The sequence below is a fragment of the Schistocerca gregaria genome, chromosome 11, assembly GCF_023897955.1.
Source record: "Schistocerca gregaria isolate iqSchGreg1 chromosome 11, iqSchGreg1.2, whole genome shotgun sequence".
Taxonomy (NCBI): domain Eukaryota; kingdom Metazoa; phylum Arthropoda; class Insecta; order Orthoptera; family Acrididae; genus Schistocerca; species Schistocerca gregaria.
This window is the reverse complement of record NC_064930.1, coordinates 4,987,624-5,006,581: the sequence shown is the minus strand read 5'-3', so window position 1 is coordinate 5,006,581 and position 18,958 is coordinate 4,987,624. Positions and strand designations below refer to the sequence as shown.

The following is an 18,958-nucleotide window of genomic DNA, read 5'->3' as shown; positions in this document are numbered from 1 at the left end:
GAGAGTAGTGTTTGTCTGCGGAATAATGGGAGTGCAAGGGTCTGTGACGTTGATATGACTGTATGTAGCACTACTAGTTATCGGGGGGGTGGGCGTAGCTCAGATGGTAGAGCGCTCGCTTAGCGTGCGAGAGGTACTGGGATCGATACCCAGCGCCTCCAGAATTTTTAACACACCTACATGCACACCTTGCCATGCAAGTGGAATAATTCCCAACCGGCAGAGGTGTGTAGGCAGATACAAGCGAACGATTAGCATCCACAATTGGCGAGCGTGCTTTTATTCGTGCGCAGGAAGCACCCTCCTCCCACACCTACACTTAATTTAGAAACAGTACAAATGTTCCCATAAGATTCTCAAGCCTACGTCGGAAAGATCTGCCTTGCGCCGATTTCACGTAAATCCCACTGCACGTTCCCATTCTTTGCGTCAGTCGGCTGCTACTGGTGTTGCTGGTTGTGACTGCTGATAACAGATGCCGTAGCAATCAATTCATGGAGTGAGTTGTATGTTTTGCGATAGTCTGTCTCTGACAAGGAAGCACAGGTGATATAGGTGCGAACACAGGAAGCTTGCAGCCCCTCGCTGCCTGCAGACACAGAGCAGCCACACTAGAAGAGCGGCCTAAGCCGTAGGCGAAATGTGCTCATTCGCTTTGGCGCGACGTCGAACTATAAATAAGGCTGTCACTAGCGTGAGCGTCGTGTAAAGTCGGAAAAGCCATCTGCATGGGTGATTGCCAAGTTTGGGGAGCGTTTCGTAGTACGATCAGTGCAATGGGGACGCGGAAACTTGTTGTGTCCCAGTGTTTTGCAGTTGGACGACAAGAGTTTTACACAGTAGCAAAGAGCGAGGCACTGAGTTGGCATGAACAATGGAGAGCACAATGGGGCTCGAGATGTGCTTGTTACCTCAGGTGCTGTGTGATTGTGGACAAGGAGTGAAATGGACCAATTTGTGACCGCCCTTTCAATTTAAGACGTTCAAAACAGACGGAATTTGCATTCGTAATACCAGAGCATCGAAACTACTTGGAACTCTTGTGTATATGAACGTGTCCGCGCCTTTGTATTCTGGTACCTTCGCCGCTACAAACCAACCAACCATCGTGTCCGTGCACATCAGAGTCGCAAAGAATGGAGAATAGCCAGGCTTGGTCGTGTGTGTAGCTGTAGCTCAGTTGGCAGATCGTTCGCTTAGCGTGTGAACGGTCTCGGGTTCAAGCCCCGGCTCCTCCATGTTTTGTGTTCAGTGCATGGTAAGTGTTGGTCGCGGCGAACATAAACGCACGCAAGAAGTTGCAAAACCAGCGTCACAGACTGATACGATGTATACTGTCATAAGGAGAGCAAGATGTAAGTGTGGGGACCGGCTGTTATCGTGGTGTCATCGAGTGCAGATCTGTCTTAGGTATCACGGCTTAACGTCATTGAAGTCTAGAGGTGGACAACACGTTCGTCTTACTCAGAGCGGTGTCTGAACTCTATTTTCGACGTTATGCGTGCCACTTTCATTGTGGCCAACTACGATTCGATACAGAATGCACGAAACCTGAAAGACACCCTCACTGATACATAGAGAGTAGTGTTTGTCTGCGGAATAATGGGAGTGCAAGGGTCTGTGACGTTGATATGACTGTATGTAGCACTACTAGTTATCGCGGGGGTGGGCGTAGCTCAGATGGTAGAGCGCTCGCTTAGCGTGCGAGAGGTACTGGGATCGATACCCAGCGCCTCCAGAATTTTTAACGCACCTACATGAGCACCTTGCCATGCAAGTGGAATAATTCCCAACCGGCAGAGGTGTGTAGGCAGATACAAGCGAACGATTAGCATCCACAATTGCGCCGATTTCACGTAAATCCCACTGCACGTTCCCATTCTTTGCGTGCAGTCGGCTGCTACTGGTGTTGCTGGTTGTGACTGCTGATAACAGATGCCGTAGCAATCAATTCATGGAGTGAGTTGTATGTTTTGCGATAGTCTGTCTCTGACAAGGAAGCACAGGTGATATAGGTGCGAACACAGGAAGCTTGCAGCCCCTCGCTGCCTGCAGACACAGAGCAGCCACACTAGAAGAGCGGCCTAAGCCGTAGGCGAAATGTGCTCATTCGCTTTGGCGCGACGTCGAACTATAAATAAGGCTGTCACTAGCGTGAGCGTTGCGTGAGCGTCGTGTAAAGTCGGAAAAGTCATCTGCATGGGTGATTGCCAAGTTTGGGGAGCGTTTCGTAGTACGATCAGTGCAATGGGGACGCGGAAACTTGTTGTGTCCCAGTGTTTTGCAGTTGGACGACAAGAGTTTTACACAGTAGCAAAGAGCGAGGCACTGAGTTGGCATGAACAATGGAGAGCACAATGGGGCTCGAGATGTGCTTGTTACCTCAGGTGCTGTGTGATTGTGGACAAGGAGTGAAATGGACCAATTTGTGACCGCCCTTTCAATTTAAGACGTTCAAAACTGACGGAATTTGCATTCGTAATACCAGAGCATCTAAACTACTTGGAACTCTTGTGTATATGAACGTGTCCGCGCCTTTGTATTCTGGTACCTTCGCCGCTACAAACCAACCAACCATCGTGTCCGTGCACATCAGAGTCGCAAAGAATGGAGAATAGCCAGGCTTGGTCGTGTGTGTAGCTGTAGCTCAGTTGGCAGATCGTTCGCTTAGCGTGTGAACGGTCTCGGGTTCAAGCCCCGGCTCCTCCATGTTTTGTGTTCAGTGCATGGTAAGTGTTGGTCGCGGCGAACATAAACGCACGCAAGAAGTTGCAAAACCAGCGTCACAGACTGATACGATGTATACTGTCATAAGGAGAGCAAGATGTAAGTGTGGGGACCGGCTGTTATCGTGGTGTCATCGAGTGCAGATCTGTCTTAGGTATCACGGCTTAACGTCATTGAAGTCTAGAGGTGGACAACACGTTCGTCTTACTCAGAGCGGTGTCTGAACTCTATTTTCGACGTTATGCGTGCCACTTTCATTGTGGCCAACTACGATTCGATACAGAATGCACGAAACCTGAAAGACACCCTCACTGATACATAGAGAGTAGTGTTTGTCTGCGGAATAATGGGAGTGCAAGGGTCTGTGACGTTGATATGACTGTATGTAGCACTACTAGTTATCGGGGGGGTGGGCGTAGCTCAGATGGTAGAGCGCTCGCTTAGCGTGCGAGAGGTACTGGGATCGATACCCAGCGCCTCCAGAATTTTTAACGCACCTACATGAGCACCTTGCCATGCAAGTGGAATAATTCCCAACCGGCAGAGGTGTGTAGGCAGATACAAGCGAACGATTAGCATCCACAATTGCGCCGATTTCACGTAAATCCCACTGCACGTTCCCATTCTTTGCGTGCAGTCGGCTGCTACTGGTGTTGCTGGTTGTGACTGCTGATAACAGATGCCGTAGCAATCAATTCATGGAGTGAGTTGTATGTTTTGCGATAGTCTGTCTCTGACAAGGAAGCACAGGTGATATAGGTGCGAACACAGGAAGCTTGCAGCCCCTCGCTGCCTGCAGACACAGAGCAGCCACACTAGAAGAGCGGCCTAAGCCGTAGGCGAAATGTGCTCATTCGCTTTGGCGCGACGTCGAACTATAAATAAGGCTGTCACTAACGTGATCGTTGCGTGAGCGTCGTGTAAAGTCGGAAAAGTCATCTGCATGGGTGATTGCCAAGTTTGGGGAGCGTTTCGTAGTACGATCAGTGCAATGGGGACGCGGAAACTTGTTGTGTCCCAGTGTTTTGCAGTTGGACGACAAGAGTTTTACACAGTAGCAAAGAGCGAGGCACTGAGTTGGCATGAACAATGGAGAGCACAATGGGGCTCGAGATGTGCTTGTTACCTCAGGTGCTGCGTGATTGTGGACAAGGAGTGAAATGGACCAATTTGTGACCGCCCTTTCAATTTAAGACGTTCAAAACAGACGGAATTTGCATTCGTAATACCAGAGCATCGAAACTACTTGGAACTCTTGTGTATATGAACGTGTCCGCGCCTTTGTATTCTGGTACCTTCGCCGCTACAAACCAACCAACCATCGTGTCCGTGCACATCAGAGTCGCAAAGAATGGAGAATAGCCAGGCTTGGTCGTGTGTGTAGCTGTAGCTCAGTTGGCAGATCGTTCGCTTAGCGTGTGAACGGTCTCGGGTTCAAGCCCCGGCTCCTCCATGTTTAGTGTTCAGTGCATGGTAAGTGTTGGTCGCGGCGAACATAAACGCACGCAAGAAGTTGCAAAACCAGCGTCACAGACTGATACGATGTATACTGTCATAAGGAGAGCAAGATGTAAGTGTGGGGACCGGCTGTTATCGTGGTGTCATCGAGTGCAGATCTGTCTCAGGTATCACGGCTTAACGTCATTGAAGTCTAGAGGTGGACAACACGTTCGTCTTACTCAGAGCGGTGTCTGAACTCTATTTTCGACGTTATGCGTGCCACTTTCATTGTGGCCAACTACGATTCGATACAGAATGCACGAAACCTGAAAGACACCCTCACTGATACATAGAGAGTAGTGTTTGTCTGCGGAATAATGGGAGTGCAAGGGTCTGTGACGTTGATATGACTGTATGTAGCACTACTAGTTATCGGGGGGGTGGGCGCAGCTCAGATGGTAGAGCGCTCGCTTAGCGTGCGAGAGGTACTGGGATCGATACCCAGCGCCTCCAGAATTTTGAACGCACCTACATGAGCACCTTGCCATGCAAGTGGAATAATTCCCAACCGGCAGAGGTGTGTAGGCAGATACAAGCGAACGATTAGCATCCACAATTGCGCCGATTTCACGTAAATCCCACTGCACGTTCCCATTCTTTGCGTGCAGTCGGCTGCTACTGGTGTTGCTGGTTGTGACTGCTGATAACAGATGCCGTAGCAATCAATTCATGGAGTGAGTTGTATGTTTTGCGATAGTCTGTCTCTGACAAGGAAGCACAGGTGATATAGGTGCGAACACAGGAAGCTTGCAGCCCCTCGCTGCCTGCAGACACAGAGCAGCCACACTAGAAGAGCGGCCTAAGCCGTAGGCGAAATGTGCTCATTCGCTTTGGCGCGACGTCGAACTATAAATAAGGCTGTCACTAGCGTGAGCGTTGCGTGAGCGTCGTGTAAAGTCGGAAAAGTCATCTGCATGGGTGATTGCCAAGTTTGGGGAGCGTTTCGTAGTACGATCAGTGCAATGGGGACGCGGAAACTTGTTGTGTCCCAGTGTTTTGCAGTTGGACGACAAGAGTTTTACACAGTAGCAAAGAGCGAGGCACTGAGTTGGCATGAACAATGGAGAGCACAATGGGGCTCGAGATGTGCTTGTTACCTCAGGTGCTGTGTGATTGTGGACAAGGAGTGAAATGGACCAATTTGTGACCGCCCTTTCAATTTAAGACGTTCAAAACTGACGGAATTTGCATTCGTAATACCAGAGCATCTAAACTACTTGGAACTCTTGTGTATATGAACGTGTCCGCGCCTTTGTATTCTGGTACCTTCGCCGCTACAAACCAACCAACCATCGTGTCCGTGCACATCAGAGTCGCAAAGAATGGAGAATAGCCAGGCTTGGTCGTGTGTGTAGCTGTAGCTCAGTTGGCAGATCGTTCGCTTAGCGTGTGAACGGTCTCGGGTTCAAGCCCCGGCTCCTCCATGTTTTGTGTTCAGTGCATGGTAAGTGTTGGTCGCGGCGAACATAAACGCACGCAAGAAGTTGCAAAACCAGCGTCACAGACTGATACGATGTATACTGTCATAAGGAGAGCAAGATGTAAGTGTGGGGACCGGCTGTTATCGTGGTGTCATCGAGTGCAGATCTGTCTTAGGTATCACGGCTTAACGTCATTGAAGTCTAGAGGTGGACAACACGTTCGTCTTACTCAGAGCGGTGTCTGAACTCTATTTTCGACGTTATGCGTGCCACTTTCATTGTGGCCAACTACGATTCGATACAGAATGCACGAAACCTGAAAGACACCCTCACTGATACATAGAGAGTAGTGTTTGTCTGCGGAATAATGGGAGTGCAAGGGTCTGTGACGTTGATATGACTGTATGTAGCACTACTAGTTATCGGGGGGGTGGGCGTAGCTCAGATGGTAGAGCGCTCGCTTAGCGTGCGAGAGGTACTGGGATCGATACCCAGCGCCTCCAGAATTTTTAACGCACCTACATGAGCACCTTGCCATGCAAGTGGAATAATTCCCAACCGGCAGAGGTGTGTAGGCAGATACAAGCGAACGATTAGCATCCACAATTGCGCCGATTTCACGTAAATCCCACTGCACGTTCCCATTCTTTGCGTGCAGTCGGCTGCTACTGGTGTTGCTGGTTGTGACTGCTGATAACAGATGCCGTAGCAATCAATTCATGGAGTGAGTTGTATGTTTTGCGATAGTCTGTCTCTGACAAGGAAGCACAGGTGATATAGGTGCGAACACAGGAAGCTTGCAGCCCCTCGCTGCCTGCAGACACAGAGCAGCCACACTAGAAGAGCGGCCTAAGCCGTAGGCGAAATGTGCTCATTCGCTTTGGCGCGACGTCGAACTATAAATAAGGCTGTCACTAACGTGATCGTTGCGTGAGCGTCGTGTAAAGTCGGAAAAGTCATCTGCATGGGTGATTGCCAAGTTTGGGGAGCGTTTCGTAGTACGATCAGTGCAATGGGGACGCGGAAACTTGTTGTGTCCCAGTGTTTTGCAGTTGGACGACAAGAGTTTTACACAGTAGCAAAGAGCGAGGCACTGAGTTGGCATGAACAATGGAGAGCACAATGGGGCTCGAGATGTGCTTGTTACCTCAGGTGCTGCGTGATTGTGGACAAGGAGTGAAATGGACCAATTTGTGACCGCCCTTTCAATTTAAGACGTTCAAAACAGACGGAATTTGCATTCGTAATACCAGAGCATCGAAACTACTTGGAACTCTTGTGTATATGAACGTGTCCGCGCCTTTGTATTCTGGTACCTTCGCCGCTACAAACCAACCAACCATCGTGTCCGTGCACATCAGAGTCGCAAAGAATGGAGAATAGCCAGGCTTGGTCGTGTGTGTAGCTGTAGCTCAGTTGGCAGATCGTTCGCTTAGCGTGTGAACGGTCTCGGGTTCAAGCCCCGGCTCCTCCATGTTTAGTGTTCAGTGCATGGTAAGTGTTGGTCGCGGCGAACATAAACGCACGCAAGAAGTTGCAAAACCAGCGTCACAGACTGATACGATGTATACTGTCATAAGGAGAGCAAGATGTAAGTGTGGGGACCGGCTGTTATCGTGGTGTCATCGAGTGCAGATCTGTCTCAGGTATCACGGCTTAACGTCATTGAAGTCTAGAGGTGGACAACACGTTCGTCTTACTCAGAGCGGTGTCTGAACTCTATTTTCGACGTTATGCGTGCCACTTTCATTGTGGCCAACTACGATTCGATACAGAATGCACGAAACCTGAAAGACACCCTCACTGATACATAGAGAGTAGTGTTTGTCTGCGGAATAATGGGAGTGCAAGGGTCTGTGACGTTGATATGACTGTATGTAGCACTACTAGTTATCGGGGGGGTGGGCGCAGCTCAGATGGTAGAGCGCTCGCTTAGCGTGCGAGAGGTACTGGGATCGATACCCAGCGCCTCCAGAATTTTGAACGCACCTACATGAGCACCTTGCCATGCAAGTGGAATAATTCCCAACCGGCAGAGGTGTGTAGGCAGATACAAGCGAACGATTAGCATCCACAATTGCGCCGATTTCACGTAAATCCCACTGCACGTTCCCATTCTTTGCGTGCAGTCGGCTGCTACTGGTGTTGCTGGTTGTGACTGCTGATAACAGATGCCGTAGCAATCAATTCATGGAGTGAGTTGTATGTTTTGCGATAGTCTGTCTCTGACAAGGAAGCACAGGTGATATAGGTGCGAACACAGGAAGCTTGCAGCCCCTCGCTGCCTGCAGACACAGAGCAGCCACACTAGAAGAGCGGCCTAAGCCGTAGGCGAAATGTGCTCATTCGCTTTGGCGCGACGTCGAACTATAAATAAGGCTGTCACTAGCGTGAGCGTTGCGTGAGCGTCGTGTAAAGTCGGAAAAGTCATCTGCATGGGTGATTGCCAAGTTTGGGGAGCGTTTCGTAGTACGATCAGTGCAATGGGGACGCGGAAACTTGTTGTGTCCCAGTGTTTTGCAGTTGGACGACAAGAGTTTTACACAGTAGCAAAGAGCGAGGCACTGAGTTGGCATGAACAATGGAGAGCACAATGGGGCTCGAGATGTGCTTGTTACCTCAGGTGCTGCGTGATTGTGGACAAGGAGTGAAATGGACCAATTTGTGACCGCCCTTTCAATTTAAGACGTTCAAAACAGACGGAATTTGCATTCGTAATACCAGAGCATCGAAACTACTTGGAACTCTTGTGTATATGAACGTGTCCGCGCCTTTGTATTCTGGTACCTTCGCCGCTACAAACCAACCAACCATCGTGTCCGTGCACATCAGAGTCGCAAAGAATGGAGAATAGCCAGGCTTGGTCGTGTGTGTAGCTGTAGCTCAGTTGGCAGATCGTTCGCTTAGCGTGTGAACGGTCTCGGGTTCAAGCCCCGGCTCCTCCATGTTTAGTGTTCAGTGCATGGTAAGTGTTGGTCGCGGCGAACATAAACGCACGCAAGAAGTTGCAAAACCAGCGTCACAGACTGATACGATGTATACTGTCATAAGGAGAGCAAGATGTAAGTGTGGGGACCGGCTGTTATCGTGGTGTCATCGAGTGCAGATCTGTCTCAGGTATCACGGCTTAACGTCATTGAAGTCTAGAGGTGGACAACACGTTCGTCTTACTCAGAGCGGTGTCTGAACTCTATTTTCGACGTTATGCGTGCCACTTTCATTGTGGCCAACTACGATTCGATACAGAATGCACGAAACCTGAAAGACACCCTCACTGATACATAGAGAGTAGTGTTTGTCTGCGGAATAATGGGAGTGCAAGGGTCTGTGACGTTGATATGACTGTATGTAGCACTACTAGTTATCGGGGGGGTGGGCGCAGCTCAGATGGTAGAGCGCTCGCTTAGCGTGCGAGAGGTACTGGGATCGATACCCAGCGCCTCCAGAATTTTGAACGCACCTACATGAGCACCTTGCCATGCAAGTGGAATAATTCCCAACCGGCAGAGGTGTGTAGGCAGATACAAGCGAACGATTAGCATCCACAATTGCGCCGATTTCACGTAAATCCCACTGCACGTTCCCATTCTTTGCGTGCAGTCGGCTGCTACTGGTGTTGCTGGTTGTGACTGCTGATAACAGATGCCGTAGCAATCAATTCATGGAGTGAGTTGTATGTTTTGCGATAGTCTGTCTCTGACAAGGAAGCACAGGTGATATAGGTGCGAACACAGGAAGCTTGCAGCCCCTCGCTGCCTGCAGACACAGAGCAGCCACACTAGAAGAGCGGCCTAAGCCGTAGGCGAAATGTGCTCATTCGCTTTGGCGCGACGTCGAACTATAAATAAGGCTGTCACTAGCGTGAGCGTTGCGTGAGCGTCGTGTAAAGTCGGAAAAGTCATCTGCATGGGTGATTGCCAAGTTTGGGGAGCGTTTCGTAGTACGATCAGTGCAATGGGGACGCGGAAACTTGTTGTGTCCCAGTGTTTTGCAGTTGGACGACAAGAGTTTTACACAGTAGCAAAGAGCGAGGCACTGAGTTGGCATGAACAATGGAGAGCACAATGGGGCTCGAGATGTGCTTGTTACCTCAGGTGCTGTGTGATTGTGGACAAGGAGTGAAATGGACCAATTTGTGACCGCCCTTTCAATTTAAGACGTTCATAACAGACGGAATTTGCATTCGTAATACCAGAGCATCGAAACTACTTGGAACTCTTGTGTATATGAACGTGTCCGCGCCTTTGTATTCTGGTACCTTCGCCGCTACAAACCAACCAACCATCGTGTCCGTGCACATCAGAGTCGCAAAGAATGGAGAATAGCCAGGCTTGGTCGTGTGTGTAGCTGTAGCTCAGTTGGCAGATCGTTCGCTTAGCGTGTGAACGGTCTCGGGTTCAAGCCCCGGCTCCTCCATGTTTTGTGTTCAGTGCATGGTAAGTGTTGGTCGCGGCGAACATAAACGCACGCAAGAAGTTGCAAAACCAGCGTCACAGACTGATACGATGTATACTGTCATAAGGAGAGCAAGATGTAAGTGTGGGGACCGGCTGTTATCGTGGTGTCATCGAGTGCAGATCTGTCTTAGGTATCACGGCTTAACGTCATTGAAGTCTAGAGGTGGACAACACGTTCGTCTTACTCAGAGCGGTGTCTGAACTCTATTTTCGACGTTATGCGTGCCACTTTCATTGTGGCCAACTACGATTCGATACAGAATGCACGAAACCTGAAAGACACCCTCACTGATACATAGAGAGTAGTGTTTGTCTGCGGAATAATGGGAGTGCAAGGGTCTGTGACGTTGATATGACTGTATGTAGCACTACTAGTTATCGGGGTGGTGGGCGTAGCTCAGATGGTAGAGCGCTCGCTTAGCGTGCGAGAGGTACTGGGATCGATACCCAGCGCCTCCAGAATTTTTAACGCACCTACATGAGCACCTTGCCATGCAAGTGGAATAATTCCCAACCGGCAGAGGTGTGTAGGCAGATACAAGCGAACGATTAGCATCCACAATTGCGCCGATTTCACGTAAATCCCACTGCACGTTCCCATTCTTTGCGTGCAGTCGGCTGCTACTGGTGTTGCTGGTTGTGACTGCTGATAACAGATGCCGTAGCAATCAATTCATGGAGTGAGTTGTATGTTTTGCGATAGTCTGTCTCTGACAAGGAAGCACAGGTGATATAGGTGCGAACACAGGAAGCTTGCAGCCCCTCGCTGCCTGCAGACACAGAGCAGCCACACTAGAAGAGCGGCCTAAGCCGTAGGCGAAATGTGATCATTCGCTTTGGCGCGACGTCGAACTATAAATAAGGCTGTCACTAGCGTGAGCGTTGCGTGAGCGTCGTGTAAAGTCGGAAAAGTCATCTGCATGGGTGATTGCCAAGTTTGGGGAGCGTTTCGTAGTACGATCAGTGCAATGGGGACGCGGAAACTTGTTGTGTCCCAGTGTTTTGCAGTTGGACGACAAGAGTTTTACACAGTAGCAAAGAGCGAGGCACTGAGTTGGCATGAACAATGGAGAGCACAATGGGGCTCGAGATGTGCTTGTTACCTCAGGTGCTGTGTGATTGTGGACAAGGAGTGAAATGGACCAATTTGTGACCGCCCTTTCAATTTAAGACGTTCAAAACAGACGGAATTTGCATTCGTAATACCAGAGCATCGAAACTACTTGGAACTCTTGTGTATATGAACGTGTCCGCGCCTTTGTATTCTGGTACCTTCGCCGCTACAAACCAACCAACCATCGTGTCCGTGCACATCAGAGTCGCAAAGAATGGAGAATAGCCAGGCTTGGTCGTGTGTGTAGCTGTAGCTCAGTTGGCAGATCGTTCGCTTAGCGTGTGAACGGTCTCGGGTTCAAGCCCCGGCTCCTCCATGTTTTGTGTTCAGTGCATGGTAAGTGTTGGTCGCGGCGAACATAAACGCACGCAAGAAGTTGCAAAACCAGCGTCACAGACTGATACGATGTATACTGTCATAAGGAGAGCAAGATGTAAGTGTGGGGACCGGCTGTTATCGTGGTGTCATCGAGTGCAGATCTGTCTTAGGTATCACGGCTTAACGTCATTGAAGTCTAGAGGTGGACAACACGTTCGTCTTACTCAGAGCGGTGTCTGAACTCTATTTTCGACGTTATGCGTGCCACTTTCATTGTGGCCAACTACGATTCGATACAGAATGCACGAAACCTGAAAGACACCCTCACTGATACATAGAGAGTAGTGTTTGTCTGCGGAATAATGGGAGTGCAAGGGTCTGTGACGTTGATATGACTGTATGTAGCACTACTAGTTATCGGGGGGGGGGGTGTGCGTAGCTCAGATGGTAGAGCGCTCGCTTAGCGTGCGAGAGGTACTGGGATCGATACCCAGCGCCTCCAGAATTTTTAACGCACCTACATGAGCACCTTGCCATGCAAGTGGAATAATTCCCAACCGGCAGAGGTGTGTAGGCAGATACAAGCGAACGATTAGCATCCACAATTGCGCCGATTTCACGTAAATCCCTCTGCACGTTCCCATTCTTTGCGTGCAGTCGGCTGCTACTGGTGTTGCTGGTTGTGACTGCTGATAACAGATGCCGTAGCAATCAATTCATGGAGTGAGTTGTATGTTTTGCGATAGTCTGTCTCTGACAAGGAAGCACAGGTGATATAGGTGCGAACACAGGAAGCTTGCAGCCCCTCGCTGCCTGCAGACACAGAGCAGCCACACTAGAAGAGCGGCCTAAGCCGTAGGCGAAATGTGCTCATTCGCTTTGGCGCGACGTCGAACTATAAATAAGGCTGTCACTAGCGTGAGCGTCGTGTAAAGTCGGAAAAGTCATCTGCATGGGTGATTGCCAAGTTTGGGGAGCGTTTCGTAGTACGATCAGTGCAATGGGGACGCGGAAAGTTGTTGTGTCCCAGTGTTTTGCAGTTGGACGACAAGAGTTTTACACAGTAGCAAAGAGCGAGGCACTGAGTTGGCATGAACAATGGAGAGCACAATGGGGCTCGAGATGTGCTTGTTACCTCAGGTGCTGTGTGATTGTGGACAAGGAGTGAAATGGACCAATTTGTGACCGCCCTTTCAATTTAAGACGTTCAAAACAGACGGAATTTGCATTCGTAATACCAGAGCATCGAAACTACTTGGAACTCTTGTGTATATGAACGTGTCCGCGCCTTTGTATTCTGGTACCTTCGCCGCTACAAACCAACCAACCATCGTGTCCGTGCACATCAGAGTCGCAAAGAATGGAGAATAGCCAGGCTTGGTCGTGTGTGTAGCTGTAGCTCAGTTGGCAGATCGTTCGCTTAGCGTGTGAACGGTCTCGGGTTCAAGCCCCGGCTCCTCCATGTTTTGTGTTCAGTGCATGGTAAGTGTTGGTCGCGGCGAACATAAACGCACGCAAGAAGTTGCAAAACCAGCGTCACAGACTGATACGATGTATACTGTCATAAGGAGAGCAAGATGTAAGTGTGGGGACCGGCTGTTATCGTGGTGTCATCGAGTGCAGATCTGTCTTAGGTATCACGGCTTAACGTCATTGAAGTCTAGAGGTGGACAACACGTTCGTCTTACTCAGAGCGGTGTCTGAACTCTATTTTCGACGTTATGCGTGCCACTTTCATTGTGGCCAACTACGATTCGATACAGAATGCACGAAACCTGAAAGACACCCTCACTGATACATAGAGAGTAGTGTTTGTCTGCGGAATAATGGGAGTGCAAGGGTCTGTGACGTTGATATGACTGTATGTAGCACTACTAGTTATCGGGGGGGTGGGCGTAGCTCAGATGGTAGAGCGCTCGCTTAGCGTGCGAGAGGTACTGGGATCGATACCCAGCGCCTCCAGAATTTTTAACGCACCTACATGAGCACCTTGCCATGCAAGTGGAATAATTCCCAACCGGCAGAGGTGTGTAGGCAGATACAAGCGAACGATTAGCATCCACAATTGCGCCGGTTTCACGTAAATCCCACTGCACGTTCCCATTCTTTGCGTGCAGTCGGCTGCTACTGGTGTTGCTGGTTGTGACTGCTGATAACAGATGCCGTAGCAATCAATTCATGGCGTGAGTTGTATGTTTTGCGATAGTCTGTCTCTGACAAGGAAGCACAGGTGATATAGGTGCGAACACAGGAAGCTTGCAGCCCCTCGCTGCCTGTAGACACAGAGCAGCCACACTAGAAGAGCGGCCTAAGCCGTAGGCGAAATGTGCTCATTCGCTTTGGCGCGACGTCGAACTATAAATAAGGCTGTCACTAGCGTGAGCGTTGCGTGAGCGTCGTGTAAAGTCGGAAAAGTCATCTGCATGGGTGATTGCCAAGTTTGGGGAGCATTTCGTAGTACGATCAGTGCAATGGGGACGCGGAAACTTGTTGTGTCCCAGTGTTTTGCAGTTGGACGACAAGAGTTTTACACAGTAGCAAAGAGCGAGGCACTGAGTTGGCATGAACAATGGAGAGCACAATGGGGCTCGAGATGTGCTTGTTACCTCAGGTGCTGTGTGATTGTGGACAAGGAGTGAAATGGACCAATTTGTGACCGCCCTTTCAATTTAAGACGTTCAAAACAGACGGAATTTGCATTCGTAATACCAGAGCATCGAAACTACTTGGAACTCTTGTGTATATGAACGTGTCCGCGCCTTTGTATTCTGGTACCTTCGCCGCTACAAACCAACCAACCATCGTGTCCGTGCACATCAGAGTCGCAAAGAATGGAGAATAGCCAGGCTTGGTCGTGTGTGTAGCTGTAGCTCAGTTGGCAGATCGTTCGCTTAGCGTGTGAACGGTCTCGGGTTCAAGCCCCGGCTCCTCCATGTTTTGTGTTCAGTGCATGGTAAGTGTTGGTCGCGGCGAACATAAACGCACGCAAGAAGTTGCAAAACCAGCGTCACAGACTGATACGATGTATACTGTCATAAGGAGAGCAAGATGTAAGTGTGGGGACCGGCTGTTATCGTGGTGTCATCGAGTGCAGATCTGTCTTAGGTATCACGGCTTAACGTCATTGAAGTCTAGAGGTGGACAACACGTTCGTCTTACTCAGAGCGGTGTCTGAACTCTATTTTCGACGTTATGCGTGCCACTTTCATTGTGGCCAACTACGATTCGATACAGAATGCACGAAACCTGAAAGACACCCTCACTGATACATAGAGAGTAGTGTTTGTCTGCGGAATAATGGGAGTGCAAGGGTCTGTGACGTTGATATGACTGTATGTAGCACTACTAGTTATCGGGGGGGTGGGCGTAGCTCAGATGGTAGAGCGCTCGCTTAGCGTGCGAGAGGTACTGGGATCGATACCCAGCGCCTCCAGAATTTTTAACGCACCTACATGAGCACCTTGCCATGCAAGTGGAATAATTCCCAACCGGCAGAGGTGTGTAGGCAGATACAAGCGAACGATTAGCATCCACAATTGCGCCGATTTCACGTAAATCCCTCTGCACGTTCCCATTCTTTGCGTGCAGTCGGCTGCTACTGGTGTTGCTGGTTGTGACTGCTGATAACAGATGCCGTAGCAATCAATTCATGGAGTGAGTTGTATGTTTTGCGATAGTCTGTCTCTGACAAGGAAGCACAGGTGATATAGGTGCGAACACAGGAAGCTTGCAGCCCCTCGCTGCCTGCAGACACAGAGCAGCCACACTAGAAGAGCGGCCTAAGCCGTAGGCGAAATGTGCTCATTCGCTTTGGCGCGACGTCGAACTATAAATAAGGCTGTCACTAGCGTGAGCGTCGTGTAAAGTCGGAAAAGTCATCTGCATGGGTGATTGCCAAGTTTGGGGAGCGTTTCGTAGTACGATCAGTGCAATGGGGACGCGGAAACTTGTTGTGTCCCAGTGTTTTGCAGTTGGACGACAAGAGTTTTACACAGTAGCAAAGAGCGAGGCACTGAGTTGGCATGAACAATGGAGAGCACAATGGGGCTCGAGATGTGCTTGTTACCTCAGGTGCTGTGTGATTGTGGACAAGGAGTGAAATGGACCAATTTGTGACCGCCCTTTCAATTTAAGACGTTCAAAACAGACGGAATTTGCATTCGTAATACCAGAGCATCGAAACTACTTGGAACTCTTGTGTATATGAACGTGTCCGCGCCTTTGTATTCTGGTACCTTCGCCGCTACAAACCAACCAACCATCGTGTCCGTGCACATCAGAGTCGCAAAGAATGGAGAATAGCCAGGCTTGGTCGTGTGTGTAGCTGTAGCTCAGTTGGCAGATCGTTCGCTTAGCGTGTGAACGGTCTCGGGTTCAAGCCCCGGCTCCTCCATGTTTTGTGTTCAGTGCATGGTAAGTGTTGGTCGCGGCGAACATAAACGCACGCAAGAAGTTGCAAAACCAGCGTCACAGACTGATACGATGTATACTGTCATAAGGAGAGCAAGATGTAAGTGTGGGGACCGGCTGTTATCATGGTGTCATCGAGTGCAGATCTGTCTTAGGTATCACGGCTTAACGTCATTGAAGTCTAGAGGTGGACAACACGTTCGTCTTACTCAGAGCGGTGTCTGAACTCTATTTTCGACGTTATGCGTGCCACTTTCATTGTGGCCAACTACGATTCGATACAGAATGCACGAAACCTGAAAGACACCCTCACTGATACATAGAGAGTAGTGTTTGTCTGCGGAATAATGGGAGTGCAAGGGTCTGTGACGTTGATATGACTGTATGTAGCACTACTAGTTATCGGGGGGGTGGGCGTAGCTCAGATGGTAGAGCGCTCGCTTAGCGTGCGAGAGGTACTGGGATCGATACCCAGCGCCTCCAGAATTTTTAACGCACCTACATGAGCACCTTGCCATGCAAGTGGAATAATTCCCAACCGGCAGAGGTGTGTAGGCAGATACAAGCGAACGATTAGCATCCACAATTGCGCCGATTTCACGTAAATCCCACTGCACGTTCCCATTCTTTGCGTGCAGTCGGCTGCTACTGGTGTTGCTGGTTGTGACTGCTGATAACAGATGCCGTAGCAATCAATTCATGGAGTGAGTTGTATGTTTTGCGATAGTCTGTCTCTGACAAGGAAGCACAGGTGATATAGGTGCGAACACAGGAAGCTTGCAGCCCCTCGCTGCCTACAGACACAGAGCAGCCACACTAGAAGAGCGGCCTAAGCCGTAGGCGAAATGTGCTCATTCGCTTTGGCGCGACGTCGAACTATAAATAAGGCTGTCACTAGCGTGAGCGTTGCGTGAGCGTCGTGTAAAGTCGGAAAAGTCATCTGCATGGGTGATTGCCAAGTTTGGGGAGCGTTTCGTAGTACGATCAGTGCAATGGGGACGCGGAAACTTGTTGTGTCCCAGTGTTTTGCAGTTGGACGACAAGAGTTTTACACAGTAGCAAAGAGCGAGGCACTGAGTTGGCATGAACAATGGAGAGCACAATGGGGCTCGAGATGTGCTTGTTACCTCAGGTGCTGTGTGATTGTGGACAAGGAGTGAAATGGACCAATTTGTGACCGCCCTTTCAATTTAAGACGTTCAAAACAGACGGAATTTGCATTCGTAATACCAGAGCATCGAAACTACTTGGAACTCTTGTGTATATGAACGTGTCCGCGCCTTTGTATTCTGGTACCTTCGCCGCTACAAACCAACCAACCATCGTGTCCGTGCACATCAGAGTCGCAAAGAATGGAGAATAGCCAGGCTTGGTCGTGTGTGTAGCTGTAGCTCAGTTGGCAGATCGTTCGCTTAGCGTGTGAACGGTCTCGGGTTCAAGCCCCGGCTCCTCCATGTTTTGTGTTCAGTGCATGGTAAGTGTTGGTCGCGGCGAACATAAACGCACGCAAGAAGTTGCAAAACCAGCGTCACAGACTGATACGATGTATACTGTCATAAGGAGAGCAAGATGTAAGTGTGGGGACCGGCTGTTATCATGGTGTCATCGAGTGCAGATCTGTCTTAGGTATCACGGCTTAACGTCATTGAAGTCTAGAGGTGGACAACACGTTCGTCTTACTCAGAGCGGTGTCTGAACTCTATTTTCGACGTTATGCGTGCCACTTTCATTGTGGCCAACTACGATTCGATACAGAATGCACGAAACCTGAAAGACACCCTCACTGATACATAGAGAGTAGTGTTTGTCTGCGGAATAATGGGAGTGCAAGGGTCTGTGACGTTGATATGACTGTATGTAGCACTACTAGTTATCGGGGGGGTGGGCGTAGCTCAGATGGTAGAGCGCTCGCTTAGCGTGCGAGAGGTACTGGGATCGATACCCAGCGCCTCCAGAATTTTTAACGCACCTACATGAGCACCTTGCCATGCAAGTGGAATAATTCCCAACCGGCAGAGGTGTGTAGGCAGATACAAGCGAACGATTAGCATCCACAATTGCGCCGATTTCACGTAAATCCCACTGCACGTTCCCATTCTTTGCGTGCAGTCGGCTGCTACTGGTGTTGCTGGTTGTGACTGCTGATAACAGATGCCGTAGCAATCAATTCATGGAGTGAGTTGTATGTTTTGCGATAGTCTGTCTCTGACAAGGAAGCACAGGTGATATAGGTGCGAACACAGGAAGCTTGCAGCCCCTCGCTGCCTACAGACACAGAGCAGCCACACTAGAAGAGCGGCCTAAGCCGTAGGCGAAATGTGCTCATTCGCTTTGGCGCGACGTCGAACTATAAATAAGGCTGTCACTAGCGTGAGCGTTGCGTGAGCGTCGTGTAAAGTCGGAAAAGTCATCTGCATGGGTGATTGCCAAGTTTGGGGAGCGTTTCGTAGTACGATCAGTGCAATGGGGACGCGGAAACTTGTTGTGTCCCAGTGTTTTGCAGTTGGACGACAAGAGTTTTACACAGTAGCAAAGAGCGAGGCACTGAGTTGGCATGAACAATGGAGAGCACAATGGGGCTCGAGATGTGCTTGTTACCTCAGGTGCTGTGTGATTGTGGACAAGGAGTGAAATGGACCAATTTGTGACCGCCCTTTCAATTTAAGACGTTCAAAACAGACGGAATTTGCATTCGTAATACCAGAGCATCGAAACTACTTGGAACTCTTGTGTATATGAACGTGTCCGCGCCTTTGTATTCTGGTACCTTCGCCGCTACAAACCAACCAACCATCGTGTCCGTGCACATCAGAGTCGCAAAGAATGGAGAATAGCCAGGCTTGGTCGTGTGTGTAGCTGTAGCTCAGTTGGCAGATCGTTCGCTTAGCGTGTGAACGGTCTCGGGTTCAAGCCCCGGCTCCTCCATGTTTTGTGTTCAGTGCATGGTAAGTGTTGGTCGCGGCGAACATAAACGCACGCAAGAAGTTGCAAAACCAGCGTCACAGACTGAT

The 18,958-nt window shown here is 49.7% G+C and overlaps 10 non-coding genes across 10 annotated transcripts; all 10 read left to right on the top strand.

The window, feature by feature from the left end:
• The first annotated feature begins 87 nt into the window (after positions 1–87).
• On the top strand, positions 88–161 carry Trnaa-agc (transfer RNA alanine (anticodon AGC)). The gene has a single exon. It is a non-coding gene; the product is annotated as a tRNA-Ala (tRNA).
• Positions 162–1,664: 1,503 nt separating this feature from the next.
• Trnaa-agc (transfer RNA alanine (anticodon AGC)) lies at positions 1,665–1,738 on the top strand. Its single transcript has one exon. It is a non-coding gene; the product is annotated as a tRNA-Ala (tRNA).
• A 1,397-nt stretch (positions 1,739–3,135) lies between these two features.
• Trnaa-agc (transfer RNA alanine (anticodon AGC)) lies at positions 3,136–3,209 on the top strand. The gene has a single exon. It is a non-coding gene; the product is annotated as a tRNA-Ala (tRNA).
• Positions 3,210–6,077: 2,868 nt separating this feature from the next.
• On the top strand, positions 6,078–6,151 carry Trnaa-agc (transfer RNA alanine (anticodon AGC)). The gene has a single exon. It is a non-coding gene; the product is annotated as a tRNA-Ala (tRNA).
• A 4,339-nt stretch (positions 6,152–10,490) lies between these two features.
• On the top strand, positions 10,491–10,564 carry Trnaa-agc (transfer RNA alanine (anticodon AGC)). Its single transcript has one exon. It is a non-coding gene; the product is annotated as a tRNA-Ala (tRNA).
• Positions 10,565–11,963: 1,399 nt separating this feature from the next.
• Trnaa-agc (transfer RNA alanine (anticodon AGC)) lies at positions 11,964–12,039 on the top strand. Its single transcript has one exon. It is a non-coding gene; the product is annotated as a tRNA-Ala (tRNA).
• A 1,386-nt stretch (positions 12,040–13,425) lies between these two features.
• On the top strand, positions 13,426–13,499 carry Trnaa-agc (transfer RNA alanine (anticodon AGC)). Its single transcript has one exon. It is a non-coding gene; the product is annotated as a tRNA-Ala (tRNA).
• A 1,397-nt stretch (positions 13,500–14,896) lies between these two features.
• Trnaa-agc (transfer RNA alanine (anticodon AGC)) lies at positions 14,897–14,970 on the top strand. The gene has a single exon. It is a non-coding gene; the product is annotated as a tRNA-Ala (tRNA).
• Positions 14,971–16,356: 1,386 nt separating this feature from the next.
• On the top strand, positions 16,357–16,430 carry Trnaa-agc (transfer RNA alanine (anticodon AGC)). Its single transcript has one exon. It is a non-coding gene; the product is annotated as a tRNA-Ala (tRNA).
• A 1,397-nt stretch (positions 16,431–17,827) lies between these two features.
• Trnaa-agc (transfer RNA alanine (anticodon AGC)) lies at positions 17,828–17,901 on the top strand. Its single transcript has one exon. It is a non-coding gene; the product is annotated as a tRNA-Ala (tRNA).
• Positions 17,902–18,958: the final 1,057 nt, after the last annotated feature.